General features: G+C 35.4%; 1 protein-coding gene across 5 annotated transcripts in view; it reads left to right on the forward strand.

Annotated features, from left to right (window-relative positions):
- The window catches only part of PCDH11X (protocadherin 11 X-linked), a 488,057-nt gene that overhangs the window by 443,627 nt on the left and 21,772 nt on the right, over nucleotides 1-22,658 (forward strand). The window lies entirely within an intron of this gene.

Consider the following 22,658-nt stretch of genomic DNA (forward strand, 5'->3'; position numbering starts at 1 on the left):
TACTGTGTGCAGGTTGGTATAGCTGGAAATGCTGCTTGGAAACAGACACATGCACAACTGTTCTTGCCTATAGCAAAAAAATCATTATCAAATAGTTATGAGGACTGATCTGTATATATTCACAGCTTATTTATGTAGATTTCTCAGGCTGTTTCTTTCACTTGGAGGAAAGGACCATTTACTTATTGGACAATTAGTGATGAGAATATTCTTAGGGTCTGAGCCATCAGCCACCCAGTCAGGCTACAAACTACTGAGGAGAAATGGAGAAGCTAAAAGCTATTCCATTTTAATAGGGAATTCTCCTTTGGGGTGAGAAAACTCCAGTAGGAACAAGATGTCCATTTGGCTTTCATGCCAGTATGCTGGCGTGGCGTAAGATCTATGGAGTTAATTCCTACATCAGTGAGTCTGGCTGTTGGTAAAGTTCATGAAAATAGGAGAAAACTAAATGTCTTAGTTTGTTCATTCTTGAATTTTATTGTTTATCAATGTTTTCCATGCTTCCCCTAAAATATCAATATTGGGTATTTTTAACCAGTTGACACTGTACACTATGAACATTGTGAATGGAAATATGTCCCTAGAAAATGACTTGTCATGCTGGGACAATGTATATGAACATGACCAATCTTACATTGTCCTCATGTGATGAATTTGCACTTTGAAAGCAGTGTTTCTTCAGGTGGTTTTCCAAACCTGTCTGTTGTATTGAAATTGAATTTTATTCTAAGTTTTTGGTCTCCATTGAAGTTGTGAAGTTGTTTTCTGGCCTTGTCTATTGTCTTTTAGGATTATTTCTGTCTCTATATTTTTCCATTGGGTAGATTCTCCTAGATTAATCAGTGTATATATACATTTGTATTCACACTGAAAGCATTGTATACAATATTCAACTACATTTGCAAATAACTCAGTACTTTATCACCCACAGGACTCCATTGCAGTAGTAGAAATTTGTGTAGGTTCAAGCCACTGTTTCAGAAGTATATATGTATGCTTTTTTTAACAAAATTATGCAGAACTGCTGTGGTTTTACTCGGGTGTGCAGCCGAGCTCCACCTCAGCTGCTCTCTCACTCCCCCTCCTCAAAGGGGAAGGGAAAGAAAATACGATGCAAAGGGCTCAAGGGTTGAGATAAGGATAGGGAGATCACTCAACAATTATCGTGATGCACAAAACAGACTCAGAGTAGGGAGATAGTAAGATTTGTTGCCTATTACTAACAAGCTAGAGAAGTGAGAAACAAAGGAAAGAAAAAAAAAACGCCTTCCCCCCCATCCACCCTCTTCCACCTCCTCTCCCTGAGTGATTAACACTGTCCTTAATTGTGGTGTCTTTAAGTGATGAGAAATCCAGGCATTTAATAATTCATATAGCAGCCAGGAAACAAATGCCACACCTAACATAAGTTTAGGTATAAACTTTCTAATGAGATTTTACAAATTATCATGAATGAAATGAAATTTATTATTGTCCTGGTTTCAGTTAGGACAGAGTTAATTTTCCTCCTAGTAGCTGGCAGGGTGCTATGTTTTGGATTAGAATGAGAAGAGCGCTGATAACATGCTGATGTTTTAATTGTTGTAGAGCAGTGCTTACACCAAGCCAAGGACTTTTCAGCTTCTCGCTTTGTCCCGCTAGCGAGCAGGCTAGGGATGCAGCAGGAGCTGGGAGGGGACAGACCCAGGACAGCTGACCCAAACTGGCCAAAGGGGTATTCCATACCATCTGACGTCATGCTGAACAATATATAGGGGGGCCGGCTGCTCGGGGATAGGCGGGGCATCGGTCAACGGGTGGTGAGCAATTGCATTGTGCATCACTTATTTCGTACACATTATTACTATTAATACTATTATTATTATTATTATTGTTGTTATTCTTTTCCCTGTCTTAATAAACTGTCTTTATCTCAACTCACAGGCTTCACTTTCCCGTTTCTCTCCCCCATCCCGGAGAGGGAGGGGGGAGGGTGAGCGAACGGCTGTGTGGTGTTTGACTGCCAGCCGGGCTAAACCACAACAGTTATGTTAATCACTTTCCTACTTCAGGAAGTCTAACTTAAAGTATTAGTGTAGGCTATAATGTACACAGACCTGCAGTATATTCTGCTAAGTTGAGGCACCATTTTAGTGACTTAGAATGTCAAACTTGACTGAGCAGTTATAATAAATAAATGTAAAAAAAGGTAAAAAAAAATAAAATAATGCAACTGTAGCAGGATTATTAATATTATTATATTAATATTATTAATAGCCTCCCAGACATAGACACTGTACAGAAACAACAATGGCTGTGATGCCAAAAAGTAGGTACAAAAACCAGGCAGATAAGAAGCAAGGATGTGACTAGAAACCTGCAGTTTTTCCTTTCAACCACTATGATTTCCCATAATTAAAAAAAAAAAAAAAAGTCATTGGTCACCTGCACTTCTCTTCATATTTTGTTTCATTTATTTTTTATTTTTAGAGTACAGTTCTCACTACAGCACTACAGAGCTAATTTGTTTATCCCTATAATTGTACTTGTATGTTCCTATTTGAAGTTGAACTTGAGCACTTCAGAGTTCTTCTGATCCTCATAAAGCAATTTTGAGGTCAAAATTTATTCTATGGGAGAACTGATAGAAATAGTGAGGTCATGCAGAAAGTACAAGTAGCTAAGTTAGTCTCCAGATGTAGGACAGCTCTCCAGATGTTTGGTGGTCTATTCTCCCATCTACTGGCTCACATTCTTTATCTCCCAGCCATCACTGAAAACTACAAAATACTGATTTTCTCTTAATGTTTAACCTAGTACACATCCTAAGAAAACAATCACCAGTCTATTTTTTATCAACCTATAGCACCTTCAGTAATGTCACTTGAACTCCTCTAATACAAGGGAAAGAATTTTGGTGGAGAGATGTGGTAAAGCTGTGATGCAAGATCGTGGAGATTGATGCAGAGTTTCTAAATTCTTCACGTCCTAAGGAAGAAGGGCATAACTGGAAAGCTGGCCTGTTCAAAAGCAGCACATGAAGGTTGTTTTTCCTTTGGGACTGATGATTAATCTGCATCACACATTGCCATATGGTATTCTGTACTGAACATTAATAAGAATAACATGCTACTTTGAAATGATTAGTATTTAAAAAATATGTCAAGAGTATTGAAAGGATTACAAATCTTCATGCTTCCTTGCATAAATGGTCTTGTGGCACTTGAGGTAAAAAAGACACTTTTCACAGGGTAGATTTGTCTCCTAAATGAAGAGTTTTGTTCTTTTTCCTGTAAAGTATCCCTTTTCAAGTCAGGATTTGGGATTAGGTGGATGACTGCTTTGATCTGTGCTGGCCATTCCTCTGACACTCCAGTTCTAGGAGTGAAACTTGTTGCCTTAAAGATTTTTGATCATTTGACTGCCTTGGGAGATGGAGGGCTGCTCCATGATCAGACAAAAGGCTGTGATGGGTTGAGATTTTCAGTCAACCTTTAACTATCAGTGAATATTTTCTGACAAATTAGTCTACTACTAACTACTAACTACTCAGAAGTAGTTGATAGTAATGAAAATACTAAGGAGCTGCTAACTCTGTGTGAGTAATCTGTGCTTCTGTAATTAAGAGGACATCAAATAATCTACTAGAGATTATACTGTAATCTACTAAAGATTAATTTTTTTATTTATTTCACGTGTTTAATAGTTATAGCAAAAATGCCCTTGTTTAAATTGGAAAGGGTTTGAGAGTGGAATAAGCATATGTTTGAATTTATTCCCCAAATGCTAGTGTTTTACAGCTATTCAGAAGCAACATTACTGTTAATGAAGGTCAATGTACCTTTGACAATTAGATAATGTCATAAACAGGGCTAGAATTTTTGGTGAAAACACTGTTTAACGAGTATGTAAAGAACTGGAGAATAACGGCTACTTAAGTGATGAAACAATAGGATCTTGTTTTGTTCTTATTTTAACTGGATGAATTACTGAACTGTGCATGCTTGTGTACACATGCATGAGCATATGAGCACATATGAGCACACTCTCTTTCCCTTTCCTGTACACATCTTTACAAAAGAATGATTAAAGTTTTTTTAACGCAAAACACTACGTAGTCCCTACTTTCAGGACAGCTTCACAGCACATATGGAATGCACAGGCTCCGGTCTTTGGCGAGTGCTGTGATTCAGTCAGGTAGTTAATAGTTCCTAACTGTGACCATCTTGGCTTAGATTTTTTTTATTTTTTTTTTAAATAGATTTTAAATAGTTCCTACTGTACAAATTCACTTTAATGCTCACTTCAGAATTGTTACCCAAAATATCAGTTCATAGAAGAGTATATGGTTGTATGAATTTTATGAATGTTTTATGTTCTCAGTCAGTCTTAAGTTTGGATCGTAGTTTCTATGGATCAGTGACACTGCATAGAAGAGCAGTTTACCTTGAAATCAGTAGGCTGGAAGGAGATTGTACAAATACTTGAACGTATCTATCAAAACACATGCTGGTCCAGAAACTTACATTTTTAATACTTCATTTAATGCTTAAAACAAACAAACAAAAAAACTAACAAACAAACAAACAAAAACAAACAAACAAAAAAAAACACCAACCCTGAGTGTGTAAGCTTCTATGACTCTACTAAGTGTCATTATCATTTATTGATAGCAGGCGAAGATTTTTAATGTGGGGTGAAAATGATGAAGACAGTATCTTCAATTTTAGAAGAAAATAATGGAATAGAAAAGAAAATAGCTTATTTCTTCATATTGTTGTGTCTAAGAAATTCTGAGTTCTGTTCTTATGTGTACACTAAGCTATGCCTGTATTGTATGGGTTTTGGTTTTGTTGTTTATTTTTGTTTTAATCCAGTTTTGGGAGTGATCTGCCAATTTAACTTTGTATATATTCACAACCATAAGATCCACATTTTGAAGGACAGTCTGTTGCATGTGCTCTAGCAGGCTCTCACAGATGTCCCTTGCTTGGGGCATTTACTCCAAAAACGCATGTCCTCAGTTTCTCTAGCACTGTGGATATAGCATGCCTAATCCTTTGTGTTCTATATTCCCTAGGATCTCTTCAGCTGTCATAAAACCTTAATGAAGGTTTGGGAACTTTGTCATTCTGACCAGTGTTTTTCAGGAATGTGTTCTAGGTCAGAGACACAAAACTGTTAAGTTCCTGAAAGTAGACATGGAGATTTTCACACAGAAGTCCATGTAGTTGTGATAAGGCTGGGCTAATATGAGGTGCACTGTCACAAGATCACCGTCTCAGCATTGTAATTCTTTGATCCTGAGACATGAATTTTTTAAGAGAAAGAAAAGATCATCTAGGAATTAAAGTTTCTTAATAGTATGTCCAGCATGATTCACAGGGAACTGTGTATGTGTTTTCATAGCAAGATGAAGCTATGTAGGGGGTGCTTGAGAAAAGGTTCTGAAAAGCCTGAGTTAGTCAGGGGCAGAGAAGTCTGATGCAACCTCTGCAGTACCTCAGTACAATAATCTGTGGACTAATATAACTAGTTCTGGGTTTCATGTGGTGGAAAAATCTATTGTTTCCATTCTGAAAGAAATTTTGGAAATGAGCAAGAATCTCAGGGCAAGGTTCAAGGGTGATCCGTATTGATAGAATTAGATACTCCTACCTTGTCCAACTGTATACGGCTTGCAATGTGACTGAACTGATATGGTAAGCTTAGTGTTTTTCCCTTTGTTCATTTAATGCAAAAAAAAAAAAAAAAAAGCCCTTCCACTGATTTTCAGTAGATTCTGGATTGAACTCTCAGGCAAAACCAGTGAAATTACTATAGAAGCCAAGGCTAAAGCCTTTAATTTCACAGTACGCTGTATAATTACAGTAGCTCAGACTCAATAAAAATACTAGTACTTTCAAAATTTGTTGCTGTTCTCTATACTGTATTAAGTTATGTATTCATTAATAAATGCTCTGATAAGATGATACACACTTATGTATGCCTAACAATGGAGCCATATTCCCGTGTCAACAAACAATAACAATAAAAATATAAACAAATAAAAAAAACAAACAATAAAGAAACTTGATTGAGTATGCTTATAGTACAAACATAATTTGAACGCGCAACACTCACCTTTCCAGTGTCTGAGTGGGTACCAAGTATTGACTACTTTTTGTCTAGTCTAGCAGTTATCCCAAGCTGTTCTTTTTGAGTGGCAGAGAAGAGAGTGCTTGCATCTTGTCTCCTCTTACACTCCAATCTCCAAAGTACAATCTGATTGTTTTATTTTGTGTTGCTACTATTAGCAAATAAGTTTGATTGTTTAAATGCATTTGTGTTTGAAAAGACTTGCTGCTAGGAAATATTAGAAAAAGATATGTAGTTCTAAAAGAAAAGTACTTTTTATTGCACAAAACCCCAAAGTTTAAGTATTCTAAAGAAGCGCTCTTGTTGCTTCCTTCAAATATGCAGGTAAAATGTCATGATTCATTAATCCTTTCAAAAGTGGTTAGCCATTAAATGGTATAATGTAATAATCAATTTCAGTATGAATTAATAAAATGGAATTCCAACATACAGGCTTTTTTGACACTTATGGGAAGAATTCAGTGAAGAATTCCAACTTATTGTTTTTTTGTTGTTGTTGTTGTTTTTTTTCTGTTTAAAAAGAGGGGTTTTTAATTATTTTTTTTAAAGGCAAACGTTGTATACAAACAAACAGCTAATAGTCAAGAATCTTTGTTTAAATTTCTAGTGAAGGCTCGTTCCTTGAAAGAGGTTAGGTAACTTTCTTTCATTCACATCTAAGATATTCTAGTGTCTGATGTTTACCTTGAGCATCACTACATATAACTTCCTGGGCCCTTGTGAAGGTTAATACCTTTAGTATGTTAAAAACCTGAGTATATGTGTTAACACAACTCAGGTATAATTTCTCCCCATTTCTGTAGAGTCTCCTGTTAGGTACAGCCTTGCTATGACAAAGATTGAGCTCCTTTGTATTCTACAATTGTTACCATTATTTTATAAATTAAAATACTATATTAAATTATAATTTTCACTATTTTACTATGAGAATTGAAGACACTAATACTAATATAATAGTATTCATATATATACTTACTATGGCATAGAATTAATATATATATATAACGTGCATAATTAGTATAGTAGTAATATAATTAGTATAGATACTAATTTTACTGAGAATAGTAAATGAATATAAACACTCGTTTGCAGTGCATTTTCAGTTCTCATGAACACCACTCCTCCACTGCTTCAGACAGCTCCTGAGCTGAAAATTGTGACAGGTGATGGTATAGCCGTATACTTGGTCATCGTCAGAGCCATGATGCTGGGGCAGGTGGTCTTTTGGCATGACCCAGTGCAAATGTTCTTATATAGTGAGGTTAAGGTGTTTCCGAGGGAGAATTCTCCCTGAATTGAAATATATGTGTATGTTTATATACAGAAAGAGAGGGAGAAGTTTTTTCTTGTGTACATTAGCATATAAACATATACATTTAACTTATGATGAATACATTTAAATTATGAAATGTTTACAAAAAATAAATGCATTATGTTTATATGGTTTTCTTCAATATTCGTATACATGGATATATGTGTATGTGTTAAGTTTATATGTTTCTTGAATATTTGTAACTATTTAAAAATTTAAATGTGTGTATTCATATATACATATTGATTCCCATGAACCCATACTGTCCTTAGACAAACTTTTCATTGATGCTATTGCATCCATTGCTATGTAGTTTAGTCTTTAGTAAGTTTAGTCTTTTAAGCTATCTACTTATTCACTCTTCTCCTTATGAGCAGTAGTATAGGATGGACCTCTGTTAATATGTCACTTCCAACGTAAGTTCATTAGGCTGCAACAGGGAAGTTTGTGTAAAGAGAATACAATTTTCTGAAATTAAAAAATCTGATTTGAAGTCAATAAGGTCCTGTGATTTCAAATTTATTTTTGTAGTATTTTTAGTTTGTCTGGTTGATTTGGCAATGTTAGACCTTCTTCAAGTTGCGAGTTCTTTTAGAAGTAGTATATTGATATTTCGTGACGTTAATAGGACAGTAGGACTGGCAAAATTGCAATGAAGAGAGGCAAATGTGTCTCTTATTCTTGTGTTATGATCTTAAATTACTGGCAGTGCTTTAAATGGTAAATATGTTTAGAAACTCTGTAAATTGTCAAAAGACATTGAACTGATAGTGCAGATTGTACAAAAATACTATGCTTCCCCCGTACAAAACTGGCATAAAACTTCCAGAACTTCCTGTTCCTCTGTTTGTCCTTTCCACCTTATTTAAAGTAACACGGTTTTGTACTGTAAATGCTTATACAGTGCAACTCAGCCAAACTAGTTTTACATGGGCAAGTTTAGTTATGGTAGCAATCTGACCCCAGCAATATAGACCACAGTGTAAATTAGCAGGACTTCTCAGCATAAATGGTATAGACAGATCTGCAGGATCAGATACTTTTCAAAGTGAACACTTTACGCATTTGTTTGTAGGCACAAGACCTATGGCAAATATCTGCACACTATTCTTCTCTGTGGATACATGGATAGAAAATGATGCACCTTAGACAAGGTATTTTGTATCAACCTATGTTTTATTCACTTTCTTGGCAACATTCTGAGGAAACAAGACATATCAAAATTAAAACAGCAGAAAAAAAATTGGTTACTGAGGTGAAGTTGAGAAAAGCAAAAGTGACAGCAGTTATATGAAGAAGCGCTGGCTCTTGAAGTTAAGCTGCTCTGTCACATACTATCAATTGGACTATTATCTGGTACAGGAGGACTGTAATAAATTGTCAGATTTTCTTCTTAGCTGAAATGATGGGATGGAAATTGTGCTGTGTATTTTTGGACAGATATGGGGGAAAAAAAATCTAGCATGTGGCTGATTTCCTCACATGCCAGACCTGCCATGGTGCACAAACCCAATTTCCAGAATGTAGCTCTTAGAAATCTTGTATGACAAAAGCTGAGATGGTTAGTAAAAGAAATCCCGTGTCTTAGGAAAACAAGGTCAAGCAGGAGGAAAGTCACTAATGAGAGAAAGTGATTTGTTCCTAAAATTAAGAAAATATATCATCTCATGATTTTATGATTTTTATTTGTTTATTTTTAATTTTCCTCCTTGCCAGGGAAAATTATGAGGAAAGCAGGCTTTGGTTCATGACTATCTCTCATTGTGTGTGTTTTCAGACTTTTATACAAGATACCAATAGCAGTTTTTACAGGTCCCTTGATCAATGTGCAGAAGTAGTCAAAATGCAAGCAAAATATTCAAGTTCGTGATTCCGCTGTGGAAAATAATATATAAAAATATATTTATATTTATTTATAATATCAAATTCAATCTCAAATTCTCAAATTATAATCTCATATTCTAACTCACCTAACTCAAACTGATCATGACAGAAATAATGACATAGATATCTATGTTCTAAAAAAAAAAAAAAATTACTGAGAGTTTTTGAAAAGAATTCTTGTGATTAAGATTATTCTCTAGAGGAGATTTTAGTAACAAGTGATTTTTCATTTCTGAAGAATAGTCACTAATTTCCAAGATTTTTCAGACTCCATATTTTTTAATATTACTAAGGTTCAGCTGATATCTCATGTCTTGGTTGTTATATTTGTGTGCTTGATGTCAGATAAAAAATGGATACTAATCACTGAATACCCACATTCAATATAGCAGCATGGGCTTGGCACCATGCTGAGGCTACTACACAAACTCTGGCCCTAATCTCTTTACAGTTCAGGTGAAGAATGAACGTTTAGTCACTTCTAATAATATATATATATATTAACTTATGGTAGCATAATATGATAATTATTTTGCTCACACAAACGGTTGGTCGGTTTAGGTCAGCTGCCCTATCGATGTCCCCTCCCCACCTCTTGCCCACCCCCAGTGTACTGGCTTTGGGGAGGTTGGAGAGAGTCTTGGTGCTGTGCCAGCACTGCTCAGCAATAGCACAAACATTGGTGTGATAGCAATGCTGTTCTAGCTACAGCACTCAGTGGGCTGCTGTGGGGAAAGTAACTCCAGCCAGCTTGCCCCAGTACAGTGATAATCTTATATTTCGGTCTGGAAAGATTTAGAATGACAACATACTATACAGAAGTGAGATTATAATAAAAGTCAATGTCCTTACAGTAAGATATAACTTGAACATTCCCTCTGCTGTACCCAGCTGTTATAACTCAAGACACCATTTTGTAAAGATTGCTTTCTTTTTTACTATATCCTTCAAGTATGATACAACTTCTTGGTTTTCACACGTGACTGGATTTCACTAGGCCTTTACATTTAGAAAATACAAATATGGAAATATATTTTATAACTAACTTTGAATAGCATTTGAACAGCAGTTAATTTGATTAATAGCAGAGGATATTTATCAAAATGAGCTATCTAGATTTCTTTCTTATGTCTGGGACATGAGTATGATATGGACCTTATGACCAAGTGAGTTTGGCCTGCCTCCATGTTCCTATAAAGTGCGGTGGCAATGAATGTTTTAAATCCTATTGGAAGTTGTCAATCCATGTTTCTATTTTGATTTCTTTTTAATTGGAAAATATGGTTTCAGAGGTATACAAGCATAGGTTCAAGTTTGGGGTATACAATTTCTTACTGTCTGTCAAAACCTGTGATTTAACGGAAACTAAGGAGCATTTCTCCTACTTTAAGAAAAACTTGGATTATTTTATGAGGTGGTGCCATTACAATCGATTTTTTTTGGGGTGCTTTTGGTGTGGGTATATATCTTCATTTTGTGGTTGAAGCAGTGGGCAACAAATCTTTACAAGCCTTTACAAAACTTACCAACCATGAAACAGATTTCACGTACCATCTGCTGTGTGAAGGACACATTAACGTAGTCCCCCATTTCTCAAAAGCATCAGCACTTTCATGCAAATCCCTATTCTCCTACCTGTACTTTTGAAAGTGATGGGGTATACTATCTACACAGTCCACTGAATCATATTTAAACTGTGCAATGCTGTTTGCAGGCAGACTAGATAGCTAGATACACCTAAAATGCAGCACACTGAGATGTGCACACTCGATGTTTTCGGTTGAGGTAGATGTAGTCAGCTACTTAATATGGATAATTACTATGAGAATTAATTTTATACAAAGTCCCATTAAGGGTATAACACAGTTTTATAAAAACAGTTAAAACTTTTGGAGAAGGGTAAACTCATGACATTCAATGCTGAATTAATAGCAGTTCCTCAAAGAATTAATCCATTATTTGTCACAGTTGAAGTTACTTTGCTGAAATTCTATTTGAACGGTGAGACAAAACCCAAAGAGAAAAATGAAAATGCATTAATAATGAGTGCAATGGGTTTTGTTCATATTACTGACTGAACCAAATCATTAAGCCTACTTAAATCAGGTGTAAAGATTTTCCATCCACAGTGATTAGAATGACTTTGGTGCACCAGAAGAAATTAAAAAAATAATAATAGTCTTATAAAACAAAGGTCTTATTTTAACATATGTAGATTGTGACCTTACTGTAGGCTTTTACTTGTCTTTTACTAATAAGATGATCTCTGCTTAAAAGGGCTAGCTCATTGGAAGCTTTCATGACAAGCAATGTCTTCTACTTATTGTTTAGTGCTGAAAACCTCAAAATTATTTTTTTTATGATGATGCATTATTTGTCAACAAAAGTGATAGTCAGCAAAATCCAAAAACATTTAACCGTTCATCAAAATCATTAGGAAACACCAGCTACCTGGAGAGACTTCCAACCCATAGAAAGCAAAGAACAGGTAGTCTGTAATATATCACTTTTTAAACTCTTCATACTGTCCCAGTAGCACTCGGGTAAATTATAGTGCTGATTTACAAGTATTGCTTATATTCTACTTTGATATTCATGTAAATATTGTATAAAGTTATAGCATTTAAACGTGGCTCAAAGCAAATCATTGCCACACATTCCAAAAGTATTCATTCCTTCATCTGGCCCTGAGAATCCAGATGTTTCCACTTCCTTATGACAGGAAATGCAATCTCGAGCTTTGTGTCATGGATTCTGTGCTATAAAAATACAGTCCCATGGAATGGGACTGATTTAGGGAAGTGTTTTGCAGTTATATACATTTAATTGATTCACTTTTATTATGGAATAAAAGAAGTCTTTCCTTAAAAGAAATAAGGAAGGTATGTCTGGTATAAAACTTTCTCTTTACTGGTAGGGTTTATCTCTATATTATTATTATTATTATTATTATTATTATTATTATTATTATTATTATGTGTGTGTAATGAAGTTTAAAAGACATTAAATTCTGTATCTGGAATGTCTGAATTTACTACAGATTGAACTGGGAAGTTCCATTGTGTAAAGCAGTTTTCCTTTTTATTTACATCTTACAGCTCAGAGCTATCCCTATTATATAATAAAAGAAAAAGTAATGAAAAAGAAGCAAAAGAGAGATTTTAACTGTTAGCTGTAGGGCTTTCTTGTCCTTCAACATTGATTTTACTAAATGCCATCGGCATAATTCTATTCATTCTTGGGAAGTGATTCCCTAAACTGCAATATGAAACTTGGCTTATCACCTTAAAGACAATCTTTAGTCATTCTGGAAATCTCATATGGGAGTCTCATAGGAAACGTTCCTTTCATTTGCTTACTATGGTTGAGTTTCTGATCATGCTATCCAAAGACAGTGTGCTTATTTTCATTCATTCTTTCCTCTGTCCTATTCATAAATAAGCCTTAAAGTCTTGTGGTGCTTCAAATATGACATTTTAAACTATATTTTGGAGCAGTAATAGCAAAGTGAGGAAAAATATTTATAATCTATTCCAAATTTTTAGGCAGAACCTGTCTGTTCCAAATCAGTGTTTTGTTTTTTGTTAGCAAACCAGTTGTGTGTGTATATATATAATCTTACAAAAATGCTTGCAATCTTAACTGTGGATTAAAAGGAAGTGTCATGTCTCATTCCAGGATAAATTAATCCAGGAATTGATTCAAAATGTATTAAATGAGCAGGCTCAGTTAAACTTTGCATCAGGCTGTTTTCAGAAATGTAGCATGAGAAAGAATTTTAAAGAATTGCACATGTTGTTGGAATATTTAGAAGTGATTTCAGCATAATCATTGTCAACAGTATAAGTAGTTAATGATAATGTCCTATGCTTCTGTCATTTGTCCTACTTGAATGTGGTCTCCATGTTAGTTTATAAAGATTTGAAGTATAAAGTTAGGAAAACAGAAGAAAATTAAAAAAAAAAAAAAAGCCAGATTAATCTCTCTTTGGCTGTGTAAACATAATTCTGTATATTGAATTTAGGGGTCGCTAATCCCTTACAATCATGTTTCTTCCAATTAAGTTGCAGGGCTTTAAATACTTTCAGTCACAGGAGGCTGAAGAAACAAGTGCAATGTCAGGAAGGGGAGGAGGGTAGTAATCCTAAATGAAAGTAATTTTATTAGGAGAGAAAGCAAGCAGCAAACAGAAGTTCTGAAGTGGAGAAGTTCAGAAAACAAAAGATTCTGCAAAATGCTCCAACCCCCTAGGGAAGTGAAGAAATAAAATTGGGATTTTCAGCTTGATTAAAGTTTGATTTATGAGCTGCTTTTTTGTTAACAGCAGTGGAACAGGAGGAGGAGAAAAAGGATTTAACTTGTAAGGGAGAAAATTCTTTTGGAAATTGCCTTCAAGTTCATGGAGGAGTGTTTGTTTTTTTTTTTCTGTTTTGTTTTTTTTTAAGTGACAAATGGAACTGCCTTGTAAGTACTCCCCTTCTAGCCTCTACTTTATTCTACACTTCTCCACTTTCTCCCTCTCCTCTTCCCACCCCCCTCAGCAATAACAGCAAAAAATGCATAATTAAGTTATTTCAGTAGCATGGATTATTACTAAAATGATAACAATTTTGATTTTTTATTATTGTTCAAGAGTAAATAGCTTAATATTGGGGCATATTGCCTGTTGCATTCAGTCTTACTTAATATTCCATAAAAATGCATCAAAAGATTTGGAAGATCACCAGCTTTGTTTCCATACACAGTGGTCTTTTGCACTGAGGTTGTTATAGTTGGAGGTCATGATGTGGAAGAAAATAGCAAGAAGTGCTGAACCTCTGTGCAAAAAAAATGTTCTTTCACAAATATAACAAAAATAAGGAAATGCAAAAGGATGAAGTGTCTCTTATAGGTAGGAGGATGGCTAAAGTTAGCAGGGAGTGGTAGGTGGTACGGTTTTCCTCTTAATCTGTGTATGGAAAGATTTCTCCACCCATGTTTCATCAAGCTCTCACCCCAGTTTCATGGCTGGTGATATGAGCTGTTAGTCCAAAGCAAATAGTAGAGCAAACAGTCGTTTCATACTGTTGTCCCTATCCCTGCTAAATATTAGATAAGTGACTCCTGGACACAGCAACTTAAGACAGAAGTTTCCACAGGTCCAGTTCTCCAGAATAGACCCATGGTGACATTTTCTCTTAGATTCAAGGAAAGATAATATATTAAACTGGTTGTTTAGTGCACTGAAGGAAGTGTTGTTATGCTCTCAATTCTTTGTAAGTAATAATGGGTTCACACTGGTTTACAAACTGAAATTTAGTATTATAGAGTATTTTCTGAAGGTAATTGTAGGAGTAAAATTGTTTTTCAGTTTGGATTGACTCAGAAAGTTGGGATTGACTTTTTTTTTTTTGTAAATAATATACAATATAATCTCTAAATAAATAAATAATCTCTAAAAATGACAGAAGGTATTCTCTTCCCTTGTACCAGTGTGCACACATAGTATTGGGTTAGATGCAGCAACAGTAAGTACTGGTGTATGTAAATTTACAAATGTCAATCTGTTATGTTGTCTGAGATTAGAAAATCCAATGTAGTGTCTTTGTGCTGAATGTTGTCTTTATTACAGTATATGCAGTAGATTGCTTCTCCATGTAGAGATTTGTCCCTACAATCCTTATACCTTTAAGACCATCTTCCTTTCACTTTGGTGTTTCTAGGCTGTATCTTTACCACTTAAAGAAGCTGAACTGTCATCATATTCCTGACTGCCACTAAGTTCTTGGAAGAGAAGTGGGCTTAAGTACTGCTGATAAGGGTTATCTATAATTTAGCACAGAAAGCAGAAACTTTCAGGGTAAAAATTCTGCCCTCTATCTACTTTTGGTACTATTTTATTTTTAATGTACTCCTACGAGACAGCTTTGAACTCTAGATTCACATAAAAGAGCCTCCAGCCTTATGTCCTACAAAAAGCACATAGAACTCTTTTAATCATTCTTTTTATTCCTCTGACTTGACTGTGATCTCTGTTCCATTCTCACTGATGGAGCTGGCACTTTAACTTCACCCAAATTTATTCTTGATCTAATTCAGTGGAATGCACAGCAGAACAAACTTTCTGAGCAGAATAATAGCCACTTAAATATTGTTTAAGCCTAACACATACAGAGGTAACTATATCAGTTTCTTCAAAATTATTTTACATCTTTGAAAAATATTCTTCCTCCTGCTTATTAAGGTGACATCTAATTCGCAGCATGTCTCTCATAGGCTACATGTTATTTTGTGATCATTGTTACGCCTTTGGTGTTAGAATATTTTTTAAGTGCCTGCCTCCATAGTTGCAGAATATTTTTTGTTTTCCTGAAGCAGAAACTGGGATGGTTCTGCTTGAAATATATGCTACTGGAAACTTCACTTACACATTCTCATTAACAATGCAATCTACCATTTTACATCATGTAACTGGTTTCCAGGCCACAGCAGTGTGAATTCCTGCAGCGATTTCCATCAGATTGGATTGGTTCAATCAGCAGAAATATATTTATTGTCCACGTTCTCAGAAACACTGTGATTACTCAACCTGATGAAGAATAATGCTTTGAATTTTATTACTATATCAAAACTTTGGGTCAGGTGGGAATTGTTACATTTTTCCATCCACTTCTGAAGGAGTAGAACTGTAGGTCATCTCCAGTGGAATTAGGTTTAAAAGTTGGGACATCTTTTCTTGCTAGCTAGTACATGAAATAGCAAATAAGCCTCTACAGCATGGATTCCTGTGTGTGCATTTGTGTGAAATATTTTTTCAAGAAACTTTTTGTTCAGCAGCATCCCTTCAGTAAAGGACTTCCTAGAGAGCACATATAAAATAAAGGCATTATTAAGGCGAAGTATATCCTGAATCAATCAAAAATTATTATTATCCTCTAGATGGTATTTCTTGGAGTGCTTATTTGCTAGGAATGATATTTTGTCATGTCTGAAATTACCCAAAAAGAAATCGAAAGGGCTCCCAAAAACTTTAGCCATGCAAGTATATCTAATTATGTTATACTAACATGTGGCTTCCCAAACTTTCAAAATGGTAAATATAATAGATATCTTTATCTTATAAGGATATAATGCACAAGCTGGCCATCAACACAAGCTCATATGCAGGCCTGGAATGCTCTGTCCCTCAGCCTTTGATTTGGTACATGAAGAGAATCACAAATAATCATGGAGTTCATAAACTAGAAGCAACAGCACTGTCACAAGTGTGCCATGACTATGACAGGTCATTTCCTTACTGTATTAACTGCTTTACTAGAAACCCATTTTTCCATAGGACAAAATGGGACAATTAAGTTTCCGTTATACTTTGGTTAGTTCATTGTTACTGCATACTTCAGTCCATCTGATCCAAATTGGTTAAATGTTAAAACAATTTGGCCTCTTTTCAGCTCCAATTTCTACTTTCAGAACCTGAAGACTGAGAACTCTGTCTTACTAAAGGGTAAACTCAATTTTATCTTCTGTTATATGAGCTAATTTGTGAGGGGGTCTTATAATGTCATGTCTTCAAGGAGATTGCAGAAAGTTTCTTAAAGTTCAGGCCAAACATGAATTTGCTGTTCATGTTACAGTATTAATTAGGACTAACTTGGATCTTTTCAAAATGTCCAAACTCTACAATTCAGGAAGTGTGAAGTGTTATCTACAAGTGATCTGAGACTTGAGCCAAATTCCATCAGAAGCGTATTTAGAGTAGAAGTCAGGATTTCTCTATAGAATCTCTAGCTCTCATTAATCCATTATTTTTCAGTCAACCTTCAGTTCTTTCTTCATTAGTCATTGTCATATTGCTTGCATTTTTACAGGGGCATGGCACCTCATTATTACATTTGGCATACTCTGGCACAGGAGAATGTATTCTGATATGATACAGTGTTATTACTTGAATGAAAACAGCTCTCATTTTCATCAGTGTTCTCATTGTGTAGTGTTGCATCCAGCCTTAACAGCCAATCCTCAAAGAAGAATAACCAGACCCATCAAATATAATATAAGCAACCTTAAACCAGATCCTAAGATGTAGTTCCCTTTAATGAAGAGAAGACAATACTTTCTATATAAAGAAGCAGTGCAGTACAGGCTACCAGAATGATTAATTCTGCTTAACCCAATGCTGAAGAAAAGGGGTATCTGTACACCTCATTAATTTTTGTTAGTGTTGCATACATGCTTTGAATGTGGTTACACCTCTCTGATTAGTTATGGCCAACTTTGATTCTCCATGTTTAAGTTGCGTGATTTCTGTGAAGGGTTAATTAAAGGGTTTTTGATTTCTTTCTTTTGCTAAGGTATCCATTCTGTGGACCATCCATCAAATTTTGTTTTCTCAGGTAGCCTGTTCATCTTGTGGATCATATATTTTCTCATATAATGTGTTCATCTGTGAAACATCTGTAAGGATATGTTTCTCCTTTGGTAACAGATTAACAGTGTTTTGAACCACGTCTTAGACATTTTTTGCCAAGAAATGCTTGAGACTGCCTCAATACATTCTTGGTCATCCAAGTGTTCCTAGCATTCTTACTCCGGGGTTTCCAAATTTCTCAGACTTCCCAAAAATTGAAGTTATGTAGCAATAGCAAAAGAATATATATGTGTGTGTGTGTATAATGCTTTTCTAACAACTTGTTGCTAGCATCTTAACAGCTCATGTTAATGAGAATTCTTAAGCTGCTTGCTTGAAATCATTTGATTCTCTTCAGGCAACCATAGTACATACAATAATACAGTTGTTTGTTTTTATTCTTTTTTTATTAAGGCTCTCAGAAACATAGAGCAAGGTACATCTGAGTCAGCATTCCCAACACCAATTTCAATTTAGTCCAGGGTTAGTACTGTTAGTACTTTGCTAACAAAACAACAAAGTGATTCCCTACAGTGCGATGATGATCACGATTCATTGTAGTTGCTGGTTAATGCAGTAACTGCCATGCCAGGTTAATCCTCTGTGACTCTTTATGGTGGATTCATAGAATCATAGAATATCCCGAGTTGGAAGGGACCCATAAGGATCATCAAGTCCAACTCCTGGCACTGCACAGGTCTGCCCAAAAGTTTAGAGCATGTGACTAAGTGCACAGTCCAATCTCTTCTTAAATTCAGACAGGCTTGGTGCAGTGACTACATCACTGGGGAGCCTGTTCCAGTGTGCAACCATCCTTTTGGTGAAGAACCTCTTCCTGATGTCTATTCTACCTAGTTTGTTTTTTTTTTGCAATTCACTGTATTGGTACTTTATACTATTTTTTGTTCTAAGAGTGTGGGTGAGCAGTAAAGAGGAAAGCTGACTGCTTTATCATGGCTGCTGCATCTTACACATGTGAACACTATGGGTCGAGGACGAGCATGCCAGTTACAAGAGGTAATTGGCAACAGCTGAGGTCCAGAGAGGTTCATCTAAAAGCTCTAATCATTTGGGATACACAGTAATAACTTATTTATTACTGTTGATATATTTTAATGAATGGCAGTTGTCATGGATGCTATAGCAAAAACATTAAATTCTTGATCATTGTCACTGATATCTTGATCAGAGTCACCGACTCTGGCCCTGCAGGAAAAAAATACTGTTACATTAGTTATTGCTTCTTTAATTAATGCTGCTTATAATGCTTATAAAATGAACTAAAATGTTGTTCAACGGTAAGCTGAAGTTTTTTTTCTGGTATTTCTTGACAACTTGAATATGATAACAAACTAAGCTCCGTAAGAATGACCATTAGGAAAGCACAAATCAAATGTTAGGCTGATTTTCCATTGTTTGCAAATTTCTGGCTTTCTTTTCAATTATCTGAATATAACCTCTGCAATCCAGTAACTGGAAACACATCCCTGCCCATAGTAAAAAAGGCTAAGGAAATCTCACTCTTCTGAACATTTCTTTAAATAGTGTGGATGTTGAAAAAAGGCAATTCAGGCAAAACAAGAACAGTTCTGAACATAATTTGTTGCTACACACTTTCTCTCACCCAATGTAAACTGAAGTATGTGTTTTGAAAAATGAGCTTTTACCTATTATAAAATCTTTTAAAATATTCTCTTTTTGTGACTCAGGATGTGAGATGGTTCTGTGAAGGGTTAGTACAGAGAGATAGCTTGTCCTTGCTAATGCAGGCATATGGTTATGGGCTACCAGGGAAGGATCCATCCTGCTCTTCTCTGTGCCTTGGCCTTGCATTCCTACTCCCATCCTTGTGTTTACTCTGATCATTAGGTTGGTTTCTTTTCAAGCAATTGTATAATTTTAAGCACGTCTTCTACTTAAATCTATGTCTATTTTAACTCCTCTTTTAGTATTCACAGTCTAAGTTATTTTGTATTAAGTGACCTGAAAGCCTGACTTCTGCCTATAAATAACAAATTAAAACAGAATCTGGATTTTAAGGCTATTTCCTGACAGTTATTCACTAACATTGAAGGTAATGTAATTAATTACTCAGCTTCTTAAGAGCGCTGTAATGCTGATCTCGACATAGCTAGGTTGGAAAAGCATATTTGAACTTTTTGTTGTTGTTGCTGGATTTTTATGTTAAAAAAATAATAAAGACTATGCTATAATTATTTGTACCTTTAAGCCATGGCTATGGGGTGATTGCAGATCTCTGGATTTACAGATAACAATCCCTTCATCACTCAGTTGTGTGTTTTATGAGCATAGGATTTGTACATTGTGATAGTTGCTATGGTATCCACATGTGTACCAGAAAGATTGTGGGAGAAGTGTGATTTATGTTAACAACACACTGAATGAAAAGGAAAAACAAAAAACAAAAACTGTTCAGAGGTGACTGCTAGATTTTTAGTGTTGTTCGTCAAAACAAACAAACAAAAAAACTCCACCAACTTTCTTTAGTTATAAGGCTAAAATTCTGATTTTATTTATTTATTTGTTTATTTTCCTAAGGATAGTGCTAACTTGGAGTTACCCTAAAAATCTAGGCATGTCTGTGGTATTGGGTGTGGAAATGTTTAATATAGCCTGATCATTAATTTATTTATCTATTTGTTTTTCCTGTTAGCTGGTTCCAGAATGCTCTCCCCTGATCTTTCAATTGCTCTCTAATGCCATAGTCACTCAAGGTAGAATTTAACTTCATGAAGGGGAGATGTGTGTTTGCCAATATCTGTTCTAAGTAGTACAGCAAAATACTTGTTTCATTGGAGTAGCCAGTGGCCCAGTAGTTGCCTTTTTATTTTCTTCTGATTCCTCAGGCTGGACTGCCAGTAACTTGGTAAGAAAGTTAAGTGTGCTCAGCTCTTTGAGGTAAGGATGGGGAGAGCTGACACTACACCTTAGCAGCAACCCTTTCCACGAGGTGCAGCAGTCAGAGCTCAGTGCTCTGCTGGGTGAAGCACGGCTGAGTCGGCTGGGCATGTGGCAACAGGCAGAGGTCAAAGCCCATTGTGTGGGACCGCTCAGCATGATGCCAGAGCGAGACGGATGGGAGAGCCTATATTAAAAATGAGCTTTTCCTCTTTACGTTTGAATTCTGTCTTCCTTCCAATTAAGAGAGGTGACCACTTAATTCTACCTAATTAGAGGGTTTTTTAAAATCCATTCTCCATTAGTGGCACTGTACATGCAGGATCAGCATCTTACCTTTGCTGTGAACTCTAATGGATTAATCATTTATATTGCATAGTCTAATTACTGCAGTTCAACACTTATTTACTTTTGACTTCTAATTGACTTTATGAATGCCATTATTTATATTGTATGACTCCTCAAGGAGGAACTCTGATAACATTATATATTTTTTTTTTCAGTAAGAATAACAAAATACCTACAGAAAATATTGTTCAAATAGAGCATTACATGGGTAAATTTGTTCTTTGGCAGATTATATTACGTTTGGAAAACGTAAATATTCTTTAAGGTAGGCCAAAAACTGTTGTATTCACACTTTTGTAATTTCTCCAAATTGATGATTCTCAGTTTTACTTAGTAGTTTCCTGATTGTTTTCATGCTACATCCTGCTTAAGGTCTCTGCTTTCTGAGGACCTGCAATGAAGGACTTTTTTGTTTTGAAAAAGAAGCTTTTACCTATGTGGATTGAAACAAAAAGCATCCCGAAGATTCAAAAATCAGAGGTACATGTGAATGCAGCTCTATAAAATGGTGTCTAAATATGACATTTTCCTTGATCTTTGAATTTGATTCTCAGAACGTCATGTTTGCTTAGGCTTAAGAGACATGACAGTTCTTGTGTGTCATTGGATATCTCTGGTGTCAAAATATAGCAAATTTAGTATAAAAATTCACTGTCCCCCCAAAAGAAAGGGGGGCAGATGTCAGCCTCTTCTTTTCAGCACTACATATTCTTCTGTAAGGACCTTGAGATACAGGTTGCTAATTCTGTAGCAAATGAGAATTGAGGGAATACATACAGTTTTTCTTCTCCTTCACTTCCTTGTGCCGTGTTGCCTGTCAGGGGAGCAGAAAAGTGTCTTGTGCCTGGCTCTTAAACTGACTCCACAAAAGGGTTTGAGTAAGTTCTGCACAATATCTGCATATCTGCCATCAAGGTGAGGAAGCCTGACCTTCTGTACTACAGGTTTGAAGAATAATCTCCAGAGTTGACTTTGCAAATAACATAATAGTGTTTTAATTATTCTTTGCGATTTGACTGACTTTTAAGTGGGATTTTGTTTCCCCTCTGGATGCCTACATACTCTTCAGTGGAACGGTGAAACGTTAAGCCTCCAGTCGTAGCTAAAATAGCCCCTATACATTTTGTGGAACAGTTTACAATCTCTAGATACACCAGACTGTTACTGATGAAAAGTAAATTATTTTTATTACGCTGTCTCTAATTAATATTTTATTTATCCATCAATAATGAATAAATTTATATACTTTTCTTTCTTGAACTTGCTATCGCTAGTTATGAAGTGGAGAGGTTATTTCTTTCCTACCTAGAACCATTTTGTCCTTCAGCCTAGTAATTTACATAATAATCATCTGCTACCTTGAAGACTAAGTGTCTTCTACCTAAAATAAAGTAAATATTTATTGGCACACTGCTTTATTTCATAAAGAGAATGTTTCCTTGAGAGAGTAATTGGTAATTTGTTTTTTCCTGCTTACTAAATAAGCTTATCGAGTCCTTATACAGAATCCTTAATATTGTTTTTCTTCCCTGAACATGAATAATTGCAATCTTCAGGAGAACTGATTCCTAAGTTATCTTTTTCCTGAAATCATAAATAAATAAATAAATAAATAAATATCATTCACAAGTCGAGTTATAACTCTATTTTCTGGAAACAAACAAAGAAACAAAAACCCCTACACTGAGT

This window comes from Cygnus olor, chromosome 13 (genome assembly GCF_009769625.2).
Source record: "Cygnus olor isolate bCygOlo1 chromosome 13, bCygOlo1.pri.v2, whole genome shotgun sequence".
Lineage (NCBI taxonomy): Eukaryota > Metazoa > Chordata > Aves > Anseriformes > Anatidae > Cygnus > Cygnus olor.